Genomic DNA, 20,392 nt, shown 5'->3' with positions numbered 1-20,392 from the left:
TTTGGCTCCATCCCTTCATTCTTTCTGGAGTTATTTCTCCACTGATCTCTAGTAGCATATTGGGCCCCTAATGACCTGGGGAGTTCCTCTTTTGGTATCCTATCAATTTGCCTTTTCATACTGTTCATAGGGTTCTCAAGGCAGGAATACTGAAGTGGCTTGCCATTCCCTTCTCCAGTGGACCATGTTCTGTCAGACCTCTCCACCCTAACCCGCCCATCTTGGTTTGCCCTACAGGCATGGCTTGGTTTCATTGAGTTAGACAAGGCTGTGGTCTTAGTGTGGTTAGATTGACTAGTTTTCTGTGAGCATGGTTTCAGTGTGTCTGCCCTCTGATGCCCTCTTGCAACACCTACCATCTTACCTGAGTTTCTCTTACCTTGGGTGTGGGGTATCTCTTCAGGGCTGCTCCAGCAAAGCACAGCCGCTGCTCCTTACCTTGGACGAGGGGTATCTCCTTACTGCTGCCATTCCTGACCTAGTCAGTACCATTTACCTTCCATCATAATTTCTTCTGATCTTTTTATTTTTCTGTCTAGAAGGCAAAAGCCTTTTTAAGGATTTCTTTGAACATTTCCAGAAAGAGCGAGCAAGGAAGAACTGCATTTCCTACTCACTAAAGAGAAACCCTGAGACAGTTTTGTGGCTGAGGCTGATTTGTCCAGGTAACCCACACAGGTGTGTCAAGAACTTCACCTAAGTCAGCCAGATCCCCCAAAGAAGATCTCACCCAGGCTAGCTTCCTCCTGGCAGGCATATCTCCTCCAGGCAGCATCCTATGAATGGGGTTGAGGATGTTCCAGCTCAAGAATGCATGAGAAATATTTCCTCCACGTCATTTGCTGGCAGTATATAACCTCAGGTTGAGAAGAGATAGAAATCTATGAGAAGAGCAGGTTATGTGACCTGGGCAAGTTACTGAACTACTTTCTGCTTTAGTTTCTTTATCTGTTCAGTTTTATTGTGAGGACACTGAGATCATGCATGCAAAGTGTTTCATATGATAGCTGGTATAGAGTAGATACTCAACTAATGTTAAACTTTAAAAGCTTGTTGGAAAGGCACAGGGGTCAAGAGCCTTCTTCCTGGAGATGAGAACCAAGAAGGATATCCTTTGGGACAAGTCAGGAACTCCTAACACCAGCATCACTTTGTGTTCCTGGGGATTCTGACTAGAGTGCTTTCATTCCCCATCTTAGGAACTGTACCAACCCTGCAGGATCCTGCTGGTCCATACGGCAGAGAGGCTGCAGAGGAACTGGGTGGAGCTGGTGGGATCCTGGCTCTAGCCCTGCCCAGTTCTGGGGCTCTAGGCTTATGTCTTGGAGCCCCAGTCTGTCCTGTGTTCAATGGGAACAGCAATTCAATTTGATAGATTGTGGTGATGGCCTCAGAGTGAATTGAAAGGTCAGAGGTGGGGAACCAAGTGCAAAGATCTCATCCAAAGGCCCAGGGAGGCCAGGACCAGGGTCAGACCCAGGGTCAGGGTGGAGTAGAGGGTCCAGGTTGGAGGACTAGTAGGCAGGCTTGGGCAGCAGGACCCAGACTAGAGTGAGGAGAGTGGGCCCCGAGGACACAGAACTGAAGGGGCTGTGATGCTAACAGAGGTCCCTGAGTGAGAGAGGGGGGACATTTCTTCCCTCCCTGATGGGATCCCCTCATGCTAGACTAGAGGGCCCTGGGTGACTGTGTCTGCACACACTGCCTGAGACCTGGGTTCTCACTCCATCTGAGACCCTATCCTAGTCTACGTGGAGTCGCCCTGACAATGGGAAGGCCGTATGGCTCAGTGAGCCCTCCAGGGTCACAATGAGTGGCTGTGATTGTGTGTTATTTGAGGGATTCTGAGGAGCCTCGCCCATCCCCACCCAAGAGGAAAACACTTCCTCCACCAGCTGTGCAAGTGCCAGTCTCCTCAGGCTCAGCCATGCAGATGGGCATTTCCTCAAGTCTCTCGAATCTTTAGAGGATCCACAAAGTTGCACACAGCCTTGGGGTGCAGACTGGTGAAGCTGTCACAGGTAAAATGTGAGTTAGGCTCTTGATACCCAAGATGTCAGGGTGCTGAGTCAGGAGTAGGGAGGTGGGCTGGAGAGTCCAAGAGGAACCAGGGCTCACAGCACATCTCCTGCTTCCCTGTCAACTGGGGCCAGTGAGGGACCCAGTGATCTTCCTCTGGGAAGGTCAAGGAAATCAGGCTTGGGGGAGAGCAGATGCCAGGCAAAATGATCATTAGGGGTCCTGTTAACTCTGAGTTTTGATATTTAAAAAAATTCCAAGTACAGAGAGTTAGCCAATCTGAAAACTTTGGGGGCACAATTCCCAGGACTGTCCTTACATTTGACACCAATGGCAAATTTGGGAGATTCCCACAACTTACCTCAAGTTTAAGAATTCCCTCAAGGGATGCACAGACTCACTGAAAGCTGTCATGATCCCAGTTACAGTTTATTACATGGAGGGATGCAGTTTCCCATCAGCCACAGGGCAGAGTATGGGCAGGTTTCACACACGAAGCTTCCATTGTCCTCAGGACACGTTAATGTCCTGGATTCAGTGTGCAGCAGGGCACATAGAACACTGCCCTCCAAGGACACTCACCCTGTTTAAAATATTATCCTGACCTGTGGTCTCCAGCCTCTCCTGGAGGTCAGCCTAATGCCCTAGAGTCCAGCTTCTCCAGAGGTCACAGAACTGATACCACGTGACCCAGAGACCACTCATCACCTTGTCAGACTGTCCAATGGCCCAGGCAATGAGGATACTTGTATCAGCCAGAATATTCTAGGGGCTTAGGAACCACTTCTCAGTAGTCAAGGGCAAAAAAAAATGTTGACTACTCACTACACTCTCAGGCCCTTGAGTGACAGTTTTTCTGCTCTAATCCCACTTGCCTTTGTTTTATCTGTGGAGTTCCCACTCTACACACACTTTAGAAGTGATGGTGTTGAGCTGCCTGTGAGATGTCTTTATCAAATACTTCTCTTAAGAGTATCCTAAGGTGACTTTTGCTGCTTTATTCCAGGATTGAATATCTACATGGAGCATCTACAGTGCCCAAATATGTGTTTAATGTTGAAAAAAATGTTTGCATTTGTAAAATTCTTTCCTGGTGATTTATAATAAAATCTGCAACTTATGCAGAATAGCTTTTGCTGAACTTTTACAGACTAACATAGTCTTTCTTAATACCTTGACATTCACTGTTACAGGGAAGAGGCAGATACGCTACATAAATATCTGAACAAGCTGCACAGAAACTTGGCCGTGGGTGACTAAGACAGGCTCCAACGAGGCCAGTTGGACAGAAAGAGGATTTTGGAGACATTTCCTCAGGTGAAACAGAAACTTGAGGAGGGCATAAAAAAGCTCCGTGCACTGGCAGACAAGGTTGACAAAAGTGCAGAGGGACTGCACCGTCTCCAAGGTGGCAGCCGCCTCTGCTGGCTCTGTGTCTTGCTTCCTGAGCATCCTTGGCCTGACTCTGGCACCCGTGTCAGTGGGGGCCAGTCTGACACTCTGTTGGTGGGGTAGGGCTGGGAGAAGTGGCTGCTGTGACTGGTGTGTCCACCATCATGGTGGAAAGTAAAAGCAGGTCATCAGCAGAAACTGAAGCCAGTCACCTTGTGTCAACTGGCATCAATGAAAAGGAGGTGACTTTGGGGTTTTTATGTAAGATCACACCCAGATTGTTTCCTCTACAAAGAAACTCTACCAAGCTATGAAAGGCCTTGGGAAGAATGTCCAAAACATCAAGCTGGCCAAAGCTGACCCTCAGTTAGCAGCCAGTTCTCAGTGCTTCATGACCACTACTCAAGTCTCAGTCCAAATTGGCAAAGTCAGGAAAGCTTTTGGAAGCATAGCTCTTGTGATGTCCAAGGGAGCCCAGATGGTGTGTGCAGTCACTGTAGATGCCTTCCATTTGATGGGTGTGTCCTTCCTGGTAAAAGAGGCAAAGCATTTGCCTGAGCGGGCAAAGACAGAGTCAGTTGAAAGGCTGAGGCAGCAGGTGCAGGTCCTGGAGAAGAATTTGGAAGAGTTCACCCGCCCCTATGAGAGCCTGCGATAGGGCCTGACACCCCGACCCCAGGACAGTGCAGGGACCAGGCACACATGTGAGGTGAAGGTTGAGAGCACCTTGTTAGAAGGAAAAGGAGGGGGAGACAACACTGATGGAGCTGGGTGTTAGGAATGTGACATTTCTGCAGGTGAACACAGCAGGGGAGGAATGCACGCAGGTGGAAGATGGGGAGAGAGAAGGAAGGAGCCTGGAGCCTGGACTAAGGGAGGAGAGTGACCGGAGGGGAGATACCACTTATTTTGGACTAAAGAACACACTGGGGGCAGAACAGAGAGGCAGGGGAACAAGCAACAAGAGGCCAAGAATATAAAAGGGTTTAAACGTGAGAAAATCAAAGAGTTACGATTATTGAGGTCCAGGAGAAGCACCTGAGGCTCCTCTATCGCCCTCCCCAGGGTTTGCTGTCCCAGCAAGAATAGTCTCCCCCTGGTGGCGGTCTCTAGCCCTCCTTCTCTAGCATCAGCTCACCTTTGATTCCAGCAGGTTTATCTTAATTAGACAGTGTCTTCGTTCTTTCTTTCTTTTTTTTCCTAATTGAAGTATAGTTGATTTACAATATTCTGTTACTTTCACATGTACAGTAAAGTGATTCAGTTTGACATGTACCTGTATATGTATACATGTGGGCTTTGCAGGTGGCTCAGTAGTGAAGAATCTGCATACCAGTGCAGGAGATGTGGGTTTGACCCCTGAGGAGAAATATCAATAACCTGAACTATGCAGATGATACCACCCTAATGGCAGAAATTGAAGAGGAACTAAAGAGCCTCTTGATGAGGTGAAAAAGAAGAGTGAAAAAGCTGGCTTAAAACTCAACATTCAAAAAACTAAGATCATGGCATCTGGTCCCATTACTTCATAGCAAATAGATGGGGGGGAAAGTAGAAATAGAGACAGACTTTATTTTTTGGGCTCCACAATCACTGCATATGGTGACTGCAGCCATGAAATTAAAAGAAGCTTGCTCTTTGGAAGAAAAGCTATGACAAACTTAGACAGCATATTAAAGAGCAGAGACATCACTTGGCCGACAATGGTCTGTATAGTCAAAACCATGGCTTTTGCACTAGTCACATATGGATGTGAGTTTAACCATAATGAAGGCTGAGTGCCAAAGAATTGATGTTTTTAACTGTGGTGCTGAAGAAGACTCTTGAAAATCCCTTGGACAGCAAGGAGATCAAACCAGTCAGTCCTAAAGGAAATCAACCCTGAATACTCATTGGGAGGACTGATACTGAAGCTAAAGTTCCAATACTTTGGCCACTTGATGGGCCAACACATTGGGAAAGACCCTAACACTGGGAAAGGGAGGAGGAGAAGGGTGCAGCAGAGGAGGAGATGGTTGGATGACATCTTGGAGTCAATGGACATGGGTTTGAGAAAACTCCAGGACACAGAGATGGACAGGGGAGCCTGGCGTGCTGCAGTCCATGGGGTTGCAAAGAGTCAGACACAACTGAACAACAGAACAACAACAAATGACCCATAAGCCCCACTACTGGGCATATACCCTGAGAAAACTGTAATCAAAAAATGCACATATATGGTAAGGTACATAGAAGCACTATTTACAATAGCCAGGACATTGAAGCAACTTTGATGTCCATTGACAGATGAATGGATCAAGAAGATATGGTACATATATACAATGGAATATTACTCAGCCATACACAGTGTGAATTTGAGTTAGTTCTAGTAAGGTGGATGAACCTAGGACCTGTTATACTTAGTGAAGTAAGTCAGAAAGAGAAAAACAAATATAATATATTAATGCTTATATATATGAAACCTAAAAAATAATGGTATTGAGGAACCCAGTTACTGGGAGGGAATGGAGACACAGATGTAAAGAATGGACTTGCGGACACAGTGGAGGAGGGAGAAAGTGGGAGGAATGGAGACAATAGTGTCAACATATGTGCACTATCAGGTATAAGATGGACAGCTGCTGGGAAGTTGCAGTGTAGCTCGGGGAGCCCACTCTGGCACTCTGAGTTGACCTAAAGGGATAGGATCGGGGGAGGGGATGCATGTTTAATTATGGTGATTTGTGTTGTTGAATGGCAGAAACCAACACAACATTGTAAAAATTTTTTTTTATATATTTAAATAAATTTTTAAAAAGGAAAAAAATAAAGTGAGTGGGTGGGAGGGGTGACTATGCTAGAATTTCCCACCAAGAAAGCACCTGCCCACCACTGTCCCTCTTTCAGGGATAACACCCAGAGCCGGCTGTGTCCAGAGGACACCAAGCTCCAGGGAGGAAGCGTCCTTGAGTCCCAGCAGCTCCTGTGGGGTCAGGGACTACAAGACGGGGTGGGGGGGGGCAGGGCAGCTGCACATTTGCCCCCTGACCCCTGTGTGTCTGTGCTCAGGGGCATCTATTTCAGCCTGAACTCTGAGTGCTGGGGGACGGAACATGAGTGTGCAGTATTTGGCCAAATGGACATTTGCAGGACATGAGCTGCTGCTGCTGATGTTTGCAGGACAAGTTCTGCTGCCAAGCAAAAGCCCCGAGGTTGTGGCTGGCACAAGGGTGGGCAGCTGCAGTTGACAGATGGACTTGATGACTACTGTCTGGGGTATTTTTGCAACTGTGCTTTTTTGTCTTATGAGTCTGCAATTGCTAATTTTTAGATGTCTCTGATTCAAGAGCTGAATGATGGTGGTGAGAATTAGTGGGTAAAAGAAGGGGGGGGCGGTGAGTCCAGCTTTGTGACTTTGGGCACAAATGATTCAATGACTGAATCCCCTAAGTCTGCTTTCTCATCCTGGCACAGGAATGAAGAGAATAGCAGGCAATCCAATGGGGCTTTGGAAGAAAAAAGAAGGTAACGCTGACACCTGGAGCCCAGAAAGTAGCGCTTCTTGTTGACTGAGCACTACTGTATGCCAAGCCTTGTCTCTACTTGTCTTATTCATACGCTCAGTGACACTGGAAGCTACGCACTCTTTCTATGAATAAGGAAACCAAGTCACAGCAAAAACCTGGGGGAGGTGAATTCCAGGAGGACTGTGTGATCACAAATTCTCTTCCCACTCACATACAATGTGGAGACATGGACACAGCAGAATGGGGCCCAGAGTCTCTGTGGGCAGAGATTGTGGGAAGAGTTCAGGCAGCTTTCCCCCGAGGCTGGGGCTGTTCCAGGAGTGAGCTGACACTCGGTGCCAGTTGCAGTTGGGTCCCCACGGACCTGGAGCATATCTACTCGCTATGGCCACTAGGGACTCGGGCCACCAGGCTCACCTCATATGCCACTTAAATTGGACAAGTTTAGTGATATTTAATGTTTGTGACTCAGATCAAGCTGACAGGGAAGATTTACAGAAGAAAATAATATTTTTTGTATATCTGAAGATTTAAGAATTTCTCTTCTGCTGGGGAAATAGCATAGTCCAGAAAAGATACCAAAATGAGATTCAGAGAAACCAGTCAGCTTCCCCTGATAGCTCAGTTGGTAAAGAATCCACCTGCAATGCAGGAGACCCCGGTTCAATTTCTGGGTCAGGAAGATCTGCTGGAGAAGGGATAGGCTACTCACTCCAGTATCTTGGGTTGCCCTGGTGACTCATATGGTAAAGAATCTACCCACAGTGAGGGAGACCTGGCTTTGATCCCTGGGTTGGGAAGATCCCCTGGAGAAGGGAAAGGCTATCCACTCCAGTATTCTGGCCTGGAGAATTCCATGGACTGTATAGCCCATGGGGTCGCAAAGAGTGGGACATGACTGAGTGACTTTCACTCACTTCATTTCAGCCAGCTTCCCCACTTTGGGTCAAGTCTGAACCTTAGTTTTCTCTTGTGACACAGGACTAATAAATGCTTCCACCACTGGGTGTTGTACCATATATCATTATGTGTGTGAAAATGTTTTGCAAATTGTAAAGGGTTGAGGTGCTGCTGTATTTTTCCATAAATGTTGGGCTTTTCAAGGATTTTTTTTTAAGTTTGATTATGATAAAATGTACATAACACCAAATTTACCATTTTAGCCATTTTAAAGTATACAGCTCGGCAACTAGCCCCACGACCCCTCCACAGAACATATTACATTTTGCAGAATGGAAACACTGCCCCCATTAAACATTAACCCCCTCTTTCCCCTTCCCACAACTCCTGGAAGTTACCTTACTAATTTTCTCTTTGGACCTTCTTACTCTTAGTGACCTCATATAAGCAGATCCATACTGTGCTTATCATTCTGTGACTGCCTCATTTCACTTAGTGTACTGTCCTCAAATTTCATCATGCTGTAGCATGTCAGAATTTCCTTCTTTTTCAGTGTGACTAAAATTCCATTGTATGTATTTGAAAGTGAAAGCCGCCCATTATTGTCCGACTCTTTGTGACCCCATGGACTACTCAGTCCATGGAATTCTCCAGGCCAGAATACTGGAGTGGGAAGGCTTTTTCTCCTGGGGGTCTTCCCATAGTATGTATATATGGTGTCTTTTCTTATCTATTCACCCACTGATGGGCGCTTCGGGTGCTTCTTCCTTTTGGTCACTGTGAGTAGTGCTGCTATGAACAGGAGTGTATAAATATCTCTTCCAGAGTCTTTTTCAGTTCTTTTGCTAAAGTTGCTGGATCATAGGCTGATACCAAATTTAATTTTTTAAGGCACCATCACGCTGTTTTCCACAGTGGCTAGATGTTACTTTTTAAGACCGTATCTTAAAAAAAAAAAAAAAAAACGTATCTTAGCACAACAGCGACAGCAGACAAGAATTCCCTTGGTCTCCTGATTGCCAGGAGGACAGAAGTGGCTGGTGCCCTCTGGCACATGTCCCAGGATGTCTGGTGTGGCTTTCGGGGCTCCCGCTCCACCCGACCCACTACTCCTCACCCCTCTTGTTTTGCAATCTGCTGAACTTGAATCTGCTTCCTCTCTCCAGGTAAAGCTTGTTTGCAATATCTTTAGAACCTAGTAGAGTACCTTTCAGCTTCAAATCTCTAATTCAAATCAATTATTCAATTACCTGTCTTTTAGGATCCGAAATCTTTTTTTAACTAGGGAGAAAAATTAGGAAGAAAGGAGTTCACAGGGAAAAAAAAAAAAAGATTCAAACCAAATTCAAATTCAAATCTGACATTGGACATTTAACACTTGCAAACACCACGCCCAGGCCCAGGCCCTCCTGATGCTCCAACTCCTGTCTTCCTCACCCTTCTGCTTTCTCAGGCCTGATCCAGGGGCCTGGAGGACTACTTGCTTTATATTCCTGGGCTCCAAAATCACCACAGCAATGTCTTTTTATCAAAGCAAAGACTGGTTCTCAGCCTGGAACCCTTGGGCAAGAGCTCTGACGGGCGGCTTCTTCCACTAGGAAGATTGAAGGCAAAAGGAAAAGGTTGCAATAGAAGATGAGATAGTTAAATAACATCACTGATTCAATGGACATGAACTTGAGCAAACTCCAGGAAATAGCAAAGGACAGGGAATCCTGGTCTGCTGCAGTTCATGGCATTGCAAAGAGTCGGACACCACTGAAGGACTGAACAACAACCTTTCACCTGGGGAGGCAGGTGGAGAAATGCAATGCAGGGGAGGGGCAGCCTGAGCAAAGACCCGAAGATTGTGGATAGCAGCCATGAAATTAACAGATGCTTTGGTGTGGTCACCACAATGATCTGAAGGGGGTCTTTGGCAATCATGTGGGAGCACGAAACTGCGGGGAAGAGGAGGGCTGACTGTGAGCCTAGTGGAAACCGCCCATCAGAGCTCTTGCCCAAGAGTTCCAGGCTGAGACCCAGTCTTTGCTTTACTAAAAAGAGATTGCTGTGGTGATTTTGGAGCCCAAGAATATAAAGCAAGAAGTCCTCCAGGCCCCTGGATCAGGCACAGGGTCTTTTCCAATGAGTCAGCTCTTTGCATCAGGTGGCCAAAATATTGGAGCTTCAACTTCAGCATCAGTTCACTGGAGTGAATATTCAGGACTGATTTCCTTAAGAATTGACTGATTTGATTTCCTTGCTGTCCAAGGGACTCTCAGGAACCACAGTTTGATAGCATTGATTCTTCGGCACTCAGCCTTATCTCTCACATCCATACATAAACACTGGAAAAACCATAGCTTTGACTATATGAACATTTGTTGGCAAAGTGTTAAATGTCCAATGTCAAACTTTGCCGGGGGCTAGCGTGAGGAACTCCGTCCATGGCAAAGGTCATGAGGAAGGAAGCTTGGCATACGCAAAGGCGTGATCAAGCCTCAGGAAACCCCCTGTTCCCGAGCATCTACCCCCCAAACCAGAGTACTTTATGGGGGGCTCTCCCCCATAACCATTTCTCTCAGAGAAGGAGTTAACTTGCAGCTCCAAGTTAATAAAAATTCCTGGGCGTGACAAGAGTGTTTCAACTTACGAACTCTGAAGTTTCTCTGGCCTGCCTGATCAGGTTCGTCCGGCCACATGTGATTGTTTACAGCCTCCCAACTGTGAGAGGCAAGGGATGTTTTAAAACTTTCTAAATACAGACTCTTTTGAGAAGTTAGAAGATCATTAGTATAGTATTAGTGGGTTGATTAGGAATTATATTGGTGAAGGATTTTTTCATTTGTCATGCCAATAATTACTGCTAATTCCCTGCCCTGGGTGTGACAAGGGTATCTCAGGTCAAACCTCTCTGCTGACAGACTAGCTTGTGTGACAACCTCTCAACCATAAACAGCACAGAGAGTTTGGAGTATTAGCATAGGGCTTTTCTCATTGATGAGTCAATGATTGCCACCAGGCCTCCATATCCTTAGGCACCTGCGAATATATTAATCAATGTATTTGGAATATAGAAAAGGAAATATAGTAGTTTTTTGATGTTAGCAATACTAGACTTTTGAGTTAATGAATTTTCTCTTTTGTTATACATCACTGTACTTTGTTATAAATCACTATAAATCACTATGCTATGTAAAAATGTAACTTTATCACTATCTTAAGACAAAATAGATCTTAAGGGGAACATTGGTGAAGGGTTTACATTTGTTGAGCCAATATTTGCTGCTAAATCTCCATATTCCTGCCCTTATAATGAATATAACTAGCATATAGGAGAAATAAGTATTAACCTTTAAGATTAATCATGTTAAACCTTAGGTTAAGTAAATTCCTTTCTTGATTGTAACTCACTACACCCTCACTCTATAGGAATGCAACTTTATTTGGAGGGTGGCACCTGATTTAAGAAAAAATCACCCCTGGAAAAATAAGTTTTCTGGTTAACTGACCAGTGTCAGAAAGGGCCATAAAATGTCAGCAGACCTCATGGCTAGAAGGTGATGTAAAAACCCATAAGACCTTTGTATAATTTTATATGAAGCACCTGATTGTGACAAGGGTCAGGTCTGCTGACCCCTGCATGACTCTGTATTCATCCTATGTGTAACAAAAAGGTATATAAACAAACCTGAAAAATAAAGAAATCGGATCAGTTTCTGGAAAGACTGATTCCCCCGTGTCATTTCTTTCTTGCTCCCCACTTTCCTGGCTAAATTCCCATCTGAAATGTGGGGACTCACCAAGCCTGCTAATTTGCCTGGGCTTCTGAGATCGGACCGGGGAGGCCTCAGTGCCTCCTCTCCTTTGGGAGAATGGAAAGACGCCTGTGGCCTATGTAGGTGGTGATTGGTATTCCATGTAAACCAGTTATTCAGCCTCTTTTTCTGCACTAATTTTCCTACTACACTATCCGTTTCTAATCTCTCTATATATCTGTAATTAAATAAGTTTTTTCCAGGATGCCGATTCTGTCCCCACCTTCAAATCACCCTGGATCCACCAGGGTGGACCCCGGCAAAATTTGGTATGAATCATGGCTCCTCTCTCAACTTCCTTCCTTTCAGCTGTTTTATCTGCAAAATCAGATCAGGTTCCTGGCCTGCATTATGGAAGGGAGCCACAATGCCCCAGGGTCATGTCCTGAAATGAAGCAGCCCTGATGAAAGGTCAGGTTGATCTCCATGGGGGTCCAGGCCCACTCCAGCCCCTTCTTTTTGAGGCAAAACAGGAAAGTAATGGCAGTCCACCTGCATGATTTATAAGGTATGGACATTTTCAACCCAGTTTCTTTAACTGCAACATGAAGCCAACAATTCCTAGAGCTGATGTGAGACTTAAATAGGAAATGTGTGTACAGTGCCAACGCAGACTCTGACACACACTCAGCCCTCTGTTTATGGTGGCTCTTTGCTTGGGAACCAGACAGCACACAGGACTGACTTTCTGTTTTAGGGTTTTCTGTGAGATCTGTTATCAAGGAAAAATAAACCAAGGTCTAAAAGAACAGCATGCAGTCAGCCTATCCCACAAGTTTCTACATTGAACCGAATGGCATTAACCACCAAGGATTTGAGCCTCAGGTGAGTCACAGGGACCTGAAGGTACTGGTTCTGATGACCCTGATATAAGGGACAAGCCTAGAGATATCTGATCAAAACCAGTGGAAGGACATGGACAGAGTGGCTGAGAGGTGGACTTAGGTCCCTCTCCCAGGTACCATGGGAGCAGAGCATGGAATTGTGGTCTATGCATGGGAGGGTCTTGGAGGGCTTCTCAGAGGAGATGATGCCAGATTTGGGCTTTACAGGATGAGTGTGACTTTTCAGCTGGTAGGGCCAGGTGTTTCTGGCAGAAAGACCTCTGTGAGAAAATGTCTACAACTGGCATGGATGTGGCACTCAGCAGCAGCAGTATGACCAGTATGCAATGAGCAGCTGGTATGTTTGGGGACTGTGCCATGCGCTGTGGCACAAAGGTGAATGAGGCAGGCAGGAGGTGAGTAAGGATGAGAGCAGAGGGCAAAGGGGCCTGGAAAGGCACTCATGGGGTAGGGAAGTGATTTGCCAAGGGCCTCACAATGTGTTGGTGACAGGTCTATGTTCAGGGAGTGTTGAGGTCCTTTAATGGACCGGAACCTGGTGGTCTGGAGTTGACAATAAGAAAGTAAAAGAGAGAGAAAGAGGCTGATATTCCTTGGTTTACACAGAAAGCCAATAAAGTCCCTGACGCAGGACTTGCTCTGTTCACGAAGGCCTCAGGCACCCTCTCGAGGGGGTGAAGGTGCAGAGCGCCTTCTCAAGAGGGTCTTAGAACCACGGGCAGGAAAGTGAACCCAGAGAGCTTCTGCACTCCAGAAATTAGCCTGAAAGAGAGAGAGAGAGAAAGACAAGGGGACCAAAACTGATGGAGCAAAGGTGTTTTAATCAACATGGTGTGGGCATATATACTGTCTTACAAGGTAGTTATTCTGAGCAAAGATAAAGATTAAAATTCCAGACTTACAAAACATAGGCAATCCATATAAAAGAGAGAGAGTTGTAAACAATCATTTTTACCATACGGTTCATAAGAAGGAAGAGGGTACTTATCACTGTATTGAAAAACTAACAAAGGAAATGCCTGGATCCCTCAGAACCAAGAGAGGGTCTTGCCTCTCTTCTTAATTCCTAAATATTCAGAAATTGATAAGGAACAGAGGATTCTTTGACAGATCCAAAACAGCACACAGGAAGCCTCCTGTTAAATGCTTCCTGACAATTCCCCCTATTTTATTATATTTGTAAAATGAAATTTGATTTGTTTCCAGTTGTAGGCACTATGATTAAAACGAATCAAGAGTAGCACAAAATTGAAGCAAGTCTGGCCATGGGACCTTCTTCCCAGGGTCGTTGGAGATTTACTGGTAACCACAAATTACATCCAGATTGAAGAATCAAAAGAGAATCATTTCTTAAAGAGATAGAGGAGTTAAGATAAGTATATAGTTTGCAATTAATACAAGTTACAGAATGTAAAGTGTTGTTAAATTGTAAATTTCCTATGACTATAACAAAAGGAAGTGGGACATAGGCCTGTATAAATTATGACTGATTATAGCAAAAGAAATAGATACTATGACCACAATTGGTCCCTGTGAAATGTCCAGTCCAAGTTCCAGGTTCTTCGGTGCTTGCTGCAAGTTTCTAAATGTCCCTGTTCAGGCACAACTTTTTGAGGTCCTTTAATGGACTGGAACCTGGTGGTCTGGAGTTGACGATAAGAAAGTAAAGGAGGGAGAACGAGGCTGATATTCCTTAGTTTACACATAAAGCCAATAAAGTCCCTGACACGGGACTTGCTCTGTTCACGAAGGCCTCAGATACCCTCTCGAGGGGGTGAGGGTGCAGAGTGCCTTCTCAAGAGGGTCTTAGAACCCCAGGCAGGAAAGTGAACCCAGAGAGCTTCTGCACTCCAGAAATTAGCCTGAAAAAGAAAGAGTGAGAGAGAGAGAGAAAGAAAAACACGGGACCAAAGCTCTGATGGAGCAAAGGTGTTTTAATCAACATGGTGTCAGCATATATACTGTCTTCAGTTCAGTTCAGTCGCTTAGTCGTGTCCGACTCTTTGCAACCCCATGAATCGCAGCTCGCCAGGCCTCCCTGTCCATCACCAACTCCCGGAGTTCACTCAGACTCACATCCATCAAGTCCGTGATGCCATCCAGCCATCTCATCCTCGGTCGTCTCCTTCTCCTCCTGCCCCCAATCCCTCCCAGCATCAGAGTCTTTTCCAATGAGTCAATTCTTCGCATGAGGTGGCCAAAGTACTGGAGTTTCAGCTTCAGCATCATTCCCTCCAAAGAAATCCCAGGGCTAATCTCCTTCAGAATGGACTGGTTGGATCTCCTTGCAGTCCAAGGGACTCTCAAGAGTCTTCTCCAACACCACAGTTCAAAAGCATCAATTCTTCGGTGCTCAGCCTTCTTCACAGTTCAACTCTCACATCCATACATGACCATAGGAAAAACCATAGCCTTGACTAGACGGACCTTAGTCGACAAAGTAATGTCTCTGCTTTTGAATATACCATCTTACAAGGTAGTTATTCTGAGCAAAGATAAAGATTAAAATTCCAGATTTACAAAACATAGGTGATCCGTATTAAAGAGAGAGTTGTAAACAATCACTTTTACCATATGGTTCATAAGAAGGAAGAAGGTGCTTATCACCGTATTGAAAAACCAAGGAAATGCCTGGATTCTTCAGCCTCAGGATAGGCTTGCCTCTCCTCTTAATTCCTGAATATTCAGGAACTGATAAGGAACAAAGATTCCTGACAGATCCAAAATAGCACACAGGAAGCCTCCTGTTAAATGCTTCATGACAAAGGAGCCCAAAACAGGATGTGCTGAGCCAGGAAGGATCTGGCATGTCAGGGCTAGGCTTATTTCTCAAAGGGGACCAGCAGGAGGGCTGGTCCCTGGTCCCTAATCCCTGGAGGGATTAGGCCAGGGTGGGGTGTGGTGGGCAGGATGTTTGTTTGATGTGAGTGACAGATGTGAGGGTGTCCACTTCCCCCTTTTCTTCTCTGGGTATATCTGGGCCCAGAGAGTGTGTGTGGTTATTGCAGAGACACAGAAGGCGGCTGCATCTGCAGAGGAGCGAACAACTGGATCTCGTTCACACTCAGCCAGAGGAAGTTTTCTGGGTAAGCAGGTGGCATAGGATCCCCACCCATCTCCCCATCCTCAGGATGAATGTCTGAGAAAAGGATGATTGACACTAATTGACAGAAGAAGGAAACAGAAGCTCAGAGAGGTGAGGCCATGGCCTGAGGCAGCAGGTTAAGCAGGGGCAGAGCCTGGATGTGGAGGCAGGTGCGTCTGAGGGCTTCCTCCCACCTTGGGGCTCCTAAACAGAGCAGAGGGAGGGCGGCACCTGCTCAGGTGGGCTCAGCTCAAGATGTGGACTCCTGAGACGTAAGCACTGACCCCAGAAGGAAGGTGTATATTCGGGGTGCTCAGCCCTTTAGGAATTCGGAGAAAGTAGAGGGAGTGGAGGAGGATGAGGGAGTCACACCCTCTCTTTCTGTGGCCTCCTTGAAGCTCCCCTCAGGGTGCTGTGCTGATGCTGATGCGGAGAAAAGGGTTTCTTCTGAGATGCAAGGAATAACGGTTTATTCACACACCTTGTCTCTGAAGAGGGACACGAGACCAAGCAGAGAGATGCAGGGCTTTGCCTTTCTACACTTGCTGGGTCCTCTGCTCAGGATGTGGTTTTGAGTGATAGGAGGTCCTATGTGGGGAAGACAACCCAGATGGAGTGTTTCCAAGCCAATTCGAGTCCTCTCAGCCATGCACCTTCAAGCCAACCTACTGACACTGGGTTATGGTAAAGGAAACTGCAACATTTATTGCAGGGCATCAAGCAAGGAGTCCTGTAAGTTCATTTCAGTTCAGCAGCTCAGTCATGTCTGACCCTTTGTGACCCCATGGACTGCAGCAAGCCAGTCTTCCCTGTCCATCAGCAACTCCCAGAGCTTGCTCAAACTCATGTTCATGGCGTCGGTGATGCCATCCAATCATCTCATCCTCTACCATCCCCTTCTCCTCCTGCCTTCAATCTTTCCCAACATCAGGGTCTTTTCAAATGAGTCAGTTCTTCTCATTAGGTGGCCAAAGTATTGGAGCTTCAGCTTCGGCATTAGTCCTTCCTATGAATATTCAGGACTGATTTTCTTTAGGATTGACTGGTTTGATCTCCTTCCAAGGGATTCTCAGGAGTCTTCTCCAGCACCACAGTTTGAAATTATCAATTCTTTGGAGCTCAGCTTTCTTTATGGTCCAACTCTCACATCCATACATGACCACTGGGAAAACCATAGCTTTGACTAGATGGACCTTTGTCACCAGAGTAACGTGTCTGCTTTTTGATGTGCTGTCTAGGTTTGTCATAGCTTCTCTTCCAAGGAGCAAGCTCCTTTTAATTTCATGGCTGCAGTCACCATCTACAGTGATTTTGGAGCCCAAGAAAATAAACTCTGTCACTGTTTCCATTGTTTCCCCATCTATTTGCCATGAACTGATGGCGAATAGATTGGACTGGGTGCCATGATCTTAGTTTTTTGAATGTTGAGTTTTAAGCCAGGTTTTTAACTCGCCTCTTTCACTTTCATCAAGAGGCTCTCTAGTTGTTCTTCTCTTTCTGCCATAAGGGTGGTGTCATCTGCATATCTGAGGTTATTGATATTTTTCCTGGCAATCTTAATTCCAGTTTGTGCTTCATCCAGCTCAGCATTTCGCATGATGTACTCTGCATATAAGTTAAATAAGCAGGGTGACAATATACAGCTTTGACGTATTCCCTTCCCAATTTGGAATCAGTCCGTTGTTCCATGTCCAGTTCGAACTGTTGCTTCTTGACCTGCATACAGATTTCCTAGGAAGCAGTTAAGATGGTCTGGTATTCCCATCTCTTTAAGAATTTTCCATAGGTGTCCTGGTAGCTAGTGCTTAAAGGGTCCAAATTCCTGAATACCTTCCCAAAAAAAGGTTTTCAGAAACAAGGTAAGGGAGAGCGTTGTGAGTGTGTGATCAGCTCCTGGATATTCTTTTGATGAGTAAGTGATGAGGTAACCAGGATCAACATCATCAAGCTTCTGGTTTCAACTGGTCTGGGCTCTACATCCTTGCAGTTAACATGCAGTAAACTTCTTCCCCCTGGTGGTGCTTTTGGTATCTGCAAGACAGCTCAAATGACACGATTCAGAATATTATCCATAGCTTTTGAGAAGGAAATAAAGGTTCTTGAATTTGTTTAATGGCTAAACAATTATTATTTTGTCTTGCTAACTCTTTTGTTTTGTTTGTTTCTACATTTTCTCATTTCTCTGAATTAATCTATTCTTTGGAACTTGGGGTAGGCCTAGGATGCTAACATGTTTTTATGTCAATAAGGTAGGCAGAGGACATAGGGTGGAGGAGAGTTCTGTCCTGGGAAGGTCTCTTTGGGTCCTGCTTGGTCACATGCCTCTGTCCCCTGCCCCCTTTTTCAATACTTCTCAAATGTGAGGAGGAACAGGAATGGAATAGGAAAGGGAATCAAATTTTAGAAATAGAAGTTAATTATAAACCTGCCAGAGGAACTCATTTTTAGTTTCCACTCTCTTCTCACCTTTCCCCAAATTTTGAGGTAATAAAGCAAGGACCGCTTTGGCTGCTTCCTGCTGAAATGCGCTGTGGTCCTGCCGAAATGCGCTGTGGTCCTGCCTCAATTTGGGGAACGGACACAGTGTTGGAAATAGTCCCTAGACCCAAGCTTAGCACCAATATTTGTATCATAAAAACAAAATACATTTCTCTTTGATTGCTTTGTTATAGCACCTGAACAAATATTTGAAAATAGTAGGTAAGGTACTGAACTGAACTGAGGTAAGGTAAGGATAATGATGAAAATGCACTATATGTTATTTTCTAAATATATTCTACTATTTTAGATGTCAACCAGGAAAGTAATTTTTCAGTATTTTCTCTTTATGCACCTTCTAGTAACCAAGTAACATCTTCAGTTCAGTTCAGTTCATTTCAGTCAGTCAGTCATGTCCAATTCTTTGCAACCCCATGAATCGCAGCATGCCAGGAATCCCTGTCCATCACCAATTCCGAGTTCACCCAAACTCATGTGTATCAAGTCAGTGATGCCATCCAGCTATCTCATCCTTTGTTGTCCCCTTCTCGTCCTGCCCCCAATCCCTCCCAGCATCAGGGTCTTTTCCAATGAGTCAACTCTTTGGATGAGGTGGCCAAAATATTGGAGTTTCAGCCTCAGCATCAGTCCTTCCAATGAATACCCAGGACTGGTTTCCTTTAGAATGGACTGGTTGGATCTCCTTACAATCCAAGGGACTCTCAAGAGTCTTCTCCAACACCACAATTCAAAAGCATCAATTCTTCGGTGCTCAGCTTTCTTCACAGTCCAACTCTCACATCCATATACATGACCACTGGAAAAGCCATATAGTCTAAATTTTGGGTTTAACTTTTTCAGGGGTATTAATCATATATAACATGAGCTATTGGCCACTCCACATGTCTCTTTTTCAAAAATAAAAATACAATTTAAAGCAATTTTATTATCTTATACTGGTGCTGCTGCTGCTGAGTCACTTCAGTCGTGTCCGACTCTCTGTGATCCCATAGATGGCAGCCCACCAGGGTTCCCCATCCCTGGGATTCTCCAGGCAAGAACACTGGAGTGGGTTGCCATTTCCTTTTCCAATGCATGAAAGTGAAAAGTGAAAGTGAAGTCGCTCAGTCGTGTCCGACCCTCAGCGACCCCATCGACTGCAGCCTACCAGGCTCCTCCATCCATGGGATTTTCCAGACAGGAGTACTGGAATGGGGTGCCATTGCCTTCTCCCTATCTTATACTATTCTGGCTAAATAATCTAGTGTCTTCTTCTTGGAAGCAGTAGCTTGAGATATTTCATTTGCCATTCAGTTCAGTTCAGTTCAGTTCAGTCGCTTGGTCGTGTCTGACTCTTTGCGACCCCAAGAATCGCAGCACGCCAGGCCTCCCTTGTCCATCACCAACACCCGGAGTTCACACAGACTCACGTCCATCGAGTCAGTGATGCCATCCAGCCATCTCATCCTCTGTCGTCCCCTTCTCCTCCTGCCCCCAATCCCTCCCAGCATCAGAGTCTTTTCCAATGAGTCAACTCTTCGCATGAGGTGGCCAAAGTACTGGAGTTTCAGCTTCAGCATCATTCCTTCCAAAGAAATCCCAGGGCTGATCTCCTTCAGAATGGACTGGTTGGATCTCCTTGCAGTCCAAGGGACTCTCAAGAGTCTTCTTCAACACCACAGTTCAAAAGCATCAATTCTTTGGTGCTCAGCTTTCTTCACAGTCCAACTCTCACATCCATATATGACCACTGGAAAAAACCATAGCCTTGACTAGACAGACCTTTGCTGGCAAAGCCATTACCATTCCTAAAGTAAGAGAAAGTTTTTATAATTACAAGATGAGATCTTGACGCGGTCAGGTTGCAGTTGGCAGCTGCTAGCAGATATTGTTTTCAGAACAGATGGTGGTATCTTTAAATCTGTTACAGTTTAGAAACCTCAAGTTCTTAGTAATAATACATCTAAAACCATGTCCACAATGGCCATTAGCTCCGTTTTCGATGTCTGAACCACAGTTACTCCATTTTAACTTTTAAATGTATTTTTTTCTTTTAATGGTTAAAGAATATAACAATGTATGTTTAATAGGTCATAAGCATGCTGTTTTGTTTAGCCTAAAGTTTAAATTAAATTCTGTATAAGCCAGAAAGGTTTTCCCATACTTAAGTATGTGAACATTTTCCCCATCATTTTGCCCTTTTGATTGCAAATTTTTCCATAGAAAGCACTGATAATCAATATATTTGTCCCTCGTTACCAGAGTGGTTGCTGCCTTCCATGAGTCCATCATATTCCTTGGTGCTAGGCCTACTTTTTATTTATATGTATATATCTGCTTAATTATCCATGTTTGGGAAAAATTAAT

The 20,392-nt window shown here is 45.2% G+C and overlaps 1 protein-coding gene and 1 pseudogene across 1 annotated transcript in view; both read left to right on the top strand.

Moving 5' to 3' along the window:
* Nucleotides 1-184: 184 nt before the first annotated feature.
* On the top strand, nt 185-4,069 carry LOC120858015 (annotated as a pseudogene).
* An 11,346-nt stretch (nt 4,070-15,415) lies between these two features.
* Nucleotides 15,416-20,392, top strand: part of LOC120858579 (apolipoprotein L2-like) — a 148,576-nt gene continuing 143,599 nt past the window's right edge. The window contains exon 1 of the mRNA XM_040234729.1: nt 15,416-15,548. The gene's annotated coding sequence lies outside the window, so the exon portion shown is untranslated. The remainder of the gene's footprint in view (nt 15,549-20,392) is intronic.

Source organism: Oryx dammah, unplaced genomic scaffold, assembly GCF_014754425.2.
Source record: "Oryx dammah isolate SB20612 unplaced genomic scaffold, SCBI_Odam_1.1 HiC_scaffold_29, whole genome shotgun sequence".
Lineage (NCBI taxonomy): Eukaryota > Metazoa > Chordata > Mammalia > Artiodactyla > Bovidae > Oryx > Oryx dammah.
Note: the sequence above shows the minus strand (reverse complement) of the source record. Positions and strands in the feature narration are given on the sequence as shown.